The sequence below is a fragment of the Tamandua tetradactyla genome, chromosome 3 (assembly GCF_023851605.1).
Source record: "Tamandua tetradactyla isolate mTamTet1 chromosome 3, mTamTet1.pri, whole genome shotgun sequence".
Taxonomy (NCBI): domain Eukaryota; kingdom Metazoa; phylum Chordata; class Mammalia; order Pilosa; family Myrmecophagidae; genus Tamandua; species Tamandua tetradactyla.
The window spans coordinates 95,365,394-95,374,152 of record NC_135329.1 but is presented as its reverse complement, the minus strand read 5'-3'; positions in this window follow the sequence as shown (position 1 = coordinate 95,374,152).

Genomic DNA, 8,759 nt, shown 5'->3' with positions numbered 1-8,759 from the left:
TAGCTGGTCACCTGAGAAATTCTGGAAGAACTCACCAGCCAGCCAGGAGCCAGAATAACTTACCTTGCACTTCTCTTTCCTGCTCTAAGTAGAGCCCTCCACACAAGACCCCAGTCCTTCAAGAGGACGCCGATAATGGTGTCATTCCCCAAAAATATCTATGGGAGCTCCTTGGTTGGTTTATTCTTCTACCTAGAGGCATTGCCAGGTCCTCCAAATGAAAGACAAGTAAGCCTTCCACCCCCAGTGAGCAGTCACTTATATGCAGAAGTAGTTCTTCTGAATGTGGCAGAGCAGAGTTTCTTCAAAAAGAGCAGTGCCCTTCCCTTGTTCAAGAACTTCATTTGTGCTGAAGGAAACAGTGCATTTTGTCTGTCATGATTTATCCTCACGGGCAGTAGCTCAATGTTTATCATTCAGCGCAGGGCTTGGGATGGGGCTGAGTGGATTGGAACTAAAGCAGCTGATTTATATTCAGAGTGGAGTTTAAATTGACTGCGCAGAAGTCAAATCTAGCATTTTTCATGTTTACTTTTTCTGAGCAGTGCTGAGGACTTATGCTTTGGTCCATCCAAATTCCTAATGGGCCAAGTGCCCCAATTACAGATGATTTTGTGGATACCCGTGGCTTCCAAGAGCTGATGCAAGGATGATTCAGGAGACTCTGGGTGTCCTTTAGCTGGTCATACACAAGGGACATTTCTGGAAGCTGATGTTCCCTCTCCCCCAAAGTTGAATGCAGCAGATCTTCGAAGGAATTTGAGTGGAGTTGATGATGATGATGATGATGATGTGTGTGTTTGGGGTGTAATTCATGAAACAGGATCAGCTTATTTGTTTCAACGGGTCAATAATGTCAAAGCTGGGAGGTAGGTACATGGTGTCATGATACCTTCTCGAAACTTTTGAAAATGTCCATAAATAAAAGTTTTGGTTTTTTTTTTTTCTCTTTTAATGGAAGAGACATTTTGTGGACCAAAGACCTAAGAGGGAAGCAGAAGGAAAGGGGAAGCTCACTCTCAGAGAAGCCCCTAAAGCTGAGAGAGTCTGCCTTCCTGCTCCCCCTGAATCAGCTCTGTGGGTTTATAATCTGTTGGAGGAACCAGAAGTCTGGACTCTGCCCCCGAGTTCAAGGAGCAAACTGCAGGAATGGGAAGTTTCTGTGGCTGATATTCTTGATTGTCTACCCAACAGCCACTCACCACTTTGCCCTTGCTGGCAGCACTCCACTGGGCTCAGCAACAGGCCTAGGAAAGGTGGGCCCAGACCTGGAAAATGATTGATTTAAGAGTGGTCATGCAACCCAGTTCTGGTCAGTGAAATGCAAGGATAATTCTTCCTGGTGGGGCAGGATTGCTGGGAAATACTTTCCTCTCTGATAAACAAAAAAGTTAGTTGCTCTAGGAGAAGCCTTTCTCTCCTTTTTTTCTTTTTCTTTTTTGGCTTTTCAGTGTTATCATGACCTTTCATTGGCCTGTGGCATCCTTATCTCTCTAATTTCATTTTCTATGACTTTCTTTCTCCATGCGTCTCCAGCCACCGTGGTCTCCTCGCTTTTCTTGAACATGCTAAGCACACACTCTCACCTTGAGAATGTTGCACTTGCTGATCCCTCTGCCTAGAACACGCTTCCTGCAGATGTTCGCCAGCTCCTTCTATTCCTTCCTTCAGGTCTTTCCTCAGCCAGCTTCTCAGTGAGATCTGCCCTTGCCACCTTTAAAAAAATATCCTTATCCTTCTATTTCTTTTTCTTTTTCTCTCCCTTTTTCTCCTTAGCACATACCTTTCTCCATCATACTATGGATTTTTCTTATTCATTTTGCTTCTTGTCCCCTCCTTACCTAATATAGATTGGAAGCTCAATGAGGGCAGGGATTTTTTGTCTCTAGAAAATCTAGAAAAGTGCCCAACACTTAGTAACATTTATTAACTATGTGTTGAATGGACAAGTGAGAGGATGCTATACTTGGAGCTTCAGCAGCCATCTTGTGACCATAAGGACACGTGAAAAGAATCACAGAGAAACAGACCCACAACCTCATCATCACTGAGCTGCTGAGTTAACAACTCTGCCTGCTGCCAGCCATTCTGTTATTGAGGCAGTGGTGTCCTAACAGCTTAAGCTATTGTTAGCTGGGATATTTGTTATTTGTGACATCATTTTAAATGATACACCTTTCAAAGCTGCTGGGGTGAGAGACAGAAGAGGCTTTGTCATTCTATAGCCAAAGGATGTAGTCATGGGCACTCTGAATGGGACAGGGAATCTGAGGTCTGGAGTGCCTAGAGCATCACCAGCTGGGATGTTGTGTAGCTGCTTCCACACTGCTCCCCAGTGCACTCAGTTCTCAGTGTTTCCATCGATGCAAAGGCCATTGTAATACCTGCTTTCATTATAAATCCCAGACCTACAAGCTTCAAAGGGTCTTCAGGCCTTGCTGTTCAAGGAAGCAAGCTGTCTGTTGGCCCATCCACTTTGTAAATATGAAGCAGAGCCCTTAGGTGGCTTTGGGGTGCATCTTTAACCACACAGCTCTGGCGGCAGGACTGGGACAATGTTTGTACTCTTGCCTTTTATGTTGATCTTCTTTCTTCTTCTTTCCAGAATCCACCATCATTTCTGGAAAGTCCGAGGTTCTCCTAAGACCTCTTCTTCACACAGGGGAAGCGGTGAATCGACAATTTCCTGGGCATCTGACTCTGCCCAGCACTGGCCGGGACTCTGTGACAACCACAAGCAAGACTGGGGCGAATGTGGCTCAATCTGGTCCTCACAGACTAGCCAAGGGAAATCCTATCATATCGCTCCCTGCTCGATTTCCATTACTCTTAAAGATAAAATCCCGGCTTCCTCTCAGACTCGTGTCACACCCTCTGTTCCTGCCCATCTTACCCAGCTCAAGGCACAAATCTCCCTCCAGTTCCCACCTGTGGGCCTTTGCAACCACTGCTCTGTCTCCCTGGCATCCTCTCCCCCAGGTCTTTCCATTGACTGATTTATTCTCAGCTTTGAGGTCTCCTCTTTTCCTCTTTGTAGAGAGTTTCTCTGCTTTCCCTCCCTGAAGCAGCAGCCCCCCTGTATCATCACCAGGTTTATTGCATTCACTACACTCATTACAGTCCATCTTGGTTCCTTACTTATTTATTGAATCCTCCCCAGCTAGGACGCCCAGGAGGGCAGGGATTGGCCTTAACCCTTGGCTGCATCCGCAGTCCCTTGCTCAATGCACAGCACCCAGAAGTGCTCAGTAATTGTCCTCCGTAAATACATGGAAGAAATGAATGAACGAATGCTTCTGTTCGCCTCCATCACAGAGCCGGATGGCCAGGCCCCGGTGGACCCTGGCCTGAAGACCCTGTGATAGTCCTGGACCAACCAGAAGTGCCATGCCCTCCACGGATGGCCCAACTGAGCCTAGATGGGAGCTGGGCAAGCTGCCTGCCCTATGGGAGTGGAACCATTTCAAGCCACAACCCTGGGGCCTGCCCCAAGGGATCCTCAACATTCCAACCACAGAGGTGAGCCGCCTCCTGAATTCTCCCCTCTCGGGAGGAAGTTTCCCCCTTAACCAGCGGGCAGGGCCCTTTCCTGTGCTTGCCTGATTCACAGGAACGAAGTCAGGGGAGCAGTCCACAAATCAAGGGCGTCTGGGGAATTCCAAGGATGAGGTAGGCAGAAACGCTCACCTTATCAAAGGTGGAGTTTATAGTACTAGAGAGAGGGCAAGGAAGGTCACACACAGCCTCTGTCTTCATCCCCAGCAAGAAAACGGACTTGCACACATACAAACACACACTCAATGCGCACACACATACTTGCACAAGCAGGCATACCTCCCTACTTTCAGAAATATTTCGTGTTTCAGGGAAAGTTATTCAGTGATCAGAAACTCCCTGGCCCTGTGCCCTGGTGATCAAGGAGGTCAGAAGGACCACACTGGGTCAGCTTCCTGGCTTACCCAGGCCAAAATTCTGTGTCTGCTGGAGATGCCGGAGAAAGTGTTCTTGGAAAGATGGGGGATGTTTTCCCTGACAACAAATTCTGTGTGTTCCTGTTGTCCCCAAACATCCAGTTTCACTTATTATGTTCCAATCTGGGTCTGTCATCTTTGTCTTAAATCTAGTTTAGGATTTCAGCTGTCAGTTAATTTCCCAAAAGCAGAAGTCAAAAACAGGATTTTAATGAATAAATCAGCAAGTCCTGTTGTGCAAACAGGAATTGCAGAATGGATACTGTACCAGGAAGCAAACGTTATGGGCCACGGGCCTCTTGCATCACTGCCAGCCTGAGATACCCAGGCAGTCCCGGCCTCAGGAGGTCTGGCGTCCCTGGCCAGCACACAGGAATGAATATTAAGATTACACCTCCCGGAAAGTAGGGGCTGCACCAGGTGGACCTGATGTTCTCTCTGATGCTGAACATTCGGCCCAGCACCGCCAGATGCCCTGAGGCCCACAGAGATCCAGCTCCTCCCCTCGGGGAATTTGCAGGTGGATCAGAGACAGTGACGCGTCTTTTGGTGTTTATTCATCAAGTGTCAGGGTTGTGCATGTGTCCTCCTTCTCTCCTACTTCTTGGAGAGCAAAACTGTCATATGGGACTCTGGTTCTTGCTTGTTGTTTGGCAAACACTATCTGGTGACTTCCGAACCATGCCCCACCCCTCTCTCTCACAGAAAGAATTCAGGGCCTTGGGTTTCAAGGGAGGAGGGGCCCCTTGTCAGCCACAGGGGAAGGAGCTTGATTAATATAGCAAATTGGGGTAGTTGCCACTCCCCTGGGCAGTTTGACCGGCGTGTGATACAGTGTTGGCCAAGGAGGCTAGATGGAAACTCCACTGGGGGGGGCACTTCTGGAAAGTTTATGCTCATTCTTAAAAAAGGACACAAAAAAAGGGAAATTCTGTCCTAGGACATTAGGCTATTACTGTGTGAGGATGGGGGGCCTGGAGTTTCTGGTGCCATTTTGACCCCCTTTGCCAAGAGGAATTAAAGTGTTGAGGGCAGGGCAGGCCATGGTGGCTCAGCAGGCAAGAATGCTTGCCTGCCATGCCAGAGGACCTGGGTTCGATTCCAGGTGCCTGCCCATGTTAAAAAAAAAAACAAAGTGTTGAGGGCGGCAGGTGGGAAAATCCTGGGTCCTTGAGGTTGTCATTGAGCCTCTGAATTGGCCAAATTACTCTATTTTCAGACTGTTCATTAAAGGGGATAATAAATGTCCTTATTGCTAAGCCATTTTTTAGGTGGATTTTCTTTTACTTGCAGCTGAAAGCATCTTAATTGTATCAGTCAGGGTAAGTCTGGTTATGCTTGATAACAAATAACTCTCAAACTCAGTAGCTTAATTGAAGTCAGTTTCTCACTCAGGCCATATGCCTCTTGGGGTTCTGCTCATTATAGTCCCTCAGGGATCCAGCTCTTGGAGTCTGGATAGAGCATCTTGGAAATTGCCTGCTAACCCTAAAGGATATTCCTGCATATGTCACCCTTCACTTCCACTCACATTCCATTAGTTAAAGCAAGTCATATGATCGCACTTTGGTTCAGAAGAAGATGAGAAGTACAATTGCGCCATCTGCCCTGACAGAGTGAAAAGCTGGACCTGTTTGGTGAACACCACTGCCATTAACTGATACCACCCCAGTTAACACTAGTTGAGTGGCATTGCACCAACTTCACTTCTTTGAACCTCACTCTCTTCACTTGTAAAATGTAATTTATTTGAATGCTTCCTCTTTTTCCTATTGTGAGGATATAATGAGTAATAAATATGAGAGCATTTTTAGGAGTATAACGAAGCCTGCTTAAATGGGTAGTGAGAGGAGATCAAGCCTTCGCAACTGGCTACCTCCTGCCAATCTTTGCTTTAGATCTACAAGCTTCTCCGTCCCTGCTGGGGGAGCTGCAACCAGGTCACTCGGTGGTGGAGACTCTGGCTGTTTCCTATTTTTGGAATAAAACAAAGAAAGAATGTTTGTTTGGGAGGAGGGAAAGTGGGAGAGAAGGGATGGGGTTGGGCATTATTTCCCTCATGGTACTTCTTAGGAGGCCATTCTTTTCCTCCAGTGCAAAAGATGTTCATGGGAAAAATGAATACCAATTTCCACTGTAAAGAAGAAAAAAAGGAGAAGGTTAAGGAGAGGGAAGCAGAGAATAAGGAGGAGAAAGAAGAAACAGAGGGGGAAAAAGAAGGAATGAAGAGGAGCAGAGGGATTTTGAACACTGAGCAAGGACCCTGGGCTGAGTGGGGTGGAGGGACAGATGGGGTACAGAGTCCCTGGTGAGTGGATATCCCCGGCCCTGAGTATCTACCCCCTGTCCAGCAGGACCAAATCTGCAAACGACAACAGACACAAGGAACAAAGACAGTCAAGTCAAGCCTCTTCTGGCCAGTGAACTGTTGCCAAGTCCCTGTGTGCAGAAGGATTGATGGTCTAAATGAAACCCAGCACTGTGGAGTTTACTTACAGCTATAGTTGTATAAGATATCCATAATTAATTGTGTAGGTTTAAATGCTTTATTAAAGTTTATAATCTTAACCGTAGCATTAAGTTCATCTTAAACAGGATCCTTATTTGGGGAACTCAACAACAGGCGAGTCATAGCTAATATATTTAAATCTGGGTGAGTTCTACTGTTCATCTGGGATCTTATGGCCCTGACCCCTTGGGTAAAGAAAATGGGGTGCAGAGAAAGAATCGTACACGTAGCAAATATTATGATAATGATTTACGTCAGCTGAATGAATTAATAGGCGGCTAGCATTTGCCTTTTAATCCCCAGGTTCTAAGACATGTAAACTGCCAGAATTTGATATACCAGAAATGGCATTGCTTTTTAAAAGGGGGAATTTAGTAAGTTATAAGTTTACAGTTCCAAGCTTACAAAAATGCCCAAAGTAAGGCATCCCAAGAAAGATACCTTAATTCAAGGAAGTTCAATGAGTCAGAAACACCTCTGTCAGCTGGGAAGTCACCTGGCTGACATCTGCTGGTCCCTTGCTCCTGGGAACCATTGCTTTTGGCCTCTGTTCCTGTGGGGGTTCCTCACTTTTCTTCTCTAGGCTGGCCTTCGTCCCTTGGCTTCCCTTGGCTCTCTCCAGGTTCTGGCTTGCCTAATATCTCATGGTGACGTCTGCTGGGCTCCAAGCTTCTTCAAACATCCATGGTTCCGTCGGCATCTATGTCAGCTCTGCTCTGTCATTTCTGGCTCTCTCCAAAATGCTTCCTCTCTTAAAGAATTCCAGTAAACCAATCAAGACCCACGTGCAATGGGTGGAGTCACATCTACACCTAATCAAAAGGTCACATCCTTGTGGCGATGACCTACCCAAAAGTTTCTGATTCAAAAATACTGAATCGGAATTAAAAAGATTGAATCAGGATTAAAAACATGGCTTTTCTGGGGCACATGATGCTTTCACACTGGCACAGGGGACAATGGGCAGCCGAAGAAATACACTCAGAGCAATGCAAGGGGAATATTCATCACCTGTGCCACCTTCGGGCAGGGCTGGGTGACTCGCTTGGCAGATGGAGCACATGCTGGGGGATAAAGCAAAGCAGATCAAAAAGTGAAAACTCTTGATTTTTAATCTCCCCTCTCCCCAGAAGCATTCTAGTAGTCATCAAGGGGCAAAGAGACTCTCTTGGACTTCCTTGCAGTTTAATGTTGGGGATGAGGGTACTCTGAATATCATCAGGGTTTCCAGAGGGCTTCCTGCGTAAACAAGGTGGGGGGGTCTTTACTACAGAGCTTGAGAGGCAGAGAACTGGAGGATGTGATTTCAGTCAAATCATTCCCTGAACATGCAACTGTCAAACACCTAGAAATGGATGTGCAGGTATTTCCTCTCCTGCCCCAGAATTTCACACCCATTGAGTCCCAAAGGTCAGCTTCAGCCTGGCGTTGCTTCACCGAGCACTTTGCTCAATTATAGATGCAAAGTGACAATGGAGCGGTTTTTATTGTTATTGTCATCATTAATCCTTTAATTAAGGTCTCCTTTATTCAAGTCAATGTGCTGCCCCTTTCTCCCCTTCCTCTCTTTTAGATCTTATTTGTTGGGCTGGTTTCTCCCGAGCTCTCTTGGCTCAAATTTTAATCAAAGTGAGTCACAAGCCTTGAATCTCTAATGAGTCCCTCTTCCAGATTCCATTAGAAATCCGAGTTGCTGCACTCTCTGTGGTGTCACTGATGAGCATGGCATTATTTTTGAATATACATGGCCCCTGTTCTGTGGTTTTTGTTTTAAGTTGATATTCATATGTGAAACTGCTCTTTCCTCATATTTTGCAGATCTGTAAGTAAGTGGTAAAATATAGATAAAAAAATGAAACAAGGGAAAGATATATGAGCAGAAGCCATCTCCTCCTAGGAATGAAAAATTCCCCATCTATCCTGCATCATCAAAAACATGGAGGCTCCATATGAGTTTTTTTTTTTTTTCAGATGACTGAGACCTCTTTTTCTGGACATCAACAGTTTCTTTTGTCTTAGACAGTTAAGAATGAATGCTTTCTGGAACCAGGAATAAAAATGAAGGCCTTTAATCCTGTATAGCTTAATGTAATGCCTGGATACATCTAAGAATATATTAAGCAGATAATCAAAAAGTATTGTCAAAGTCCCTTGAGGAATGAAAGAAAAAATATGGAACTATTAAACTTTACCACCAGGGAATCCCCTGATTCTGTGTCAAATATTAGGGACACCCAAATCAATAGGTCGTATCCTTGATCTTAAGGCTTGCTCTTGTG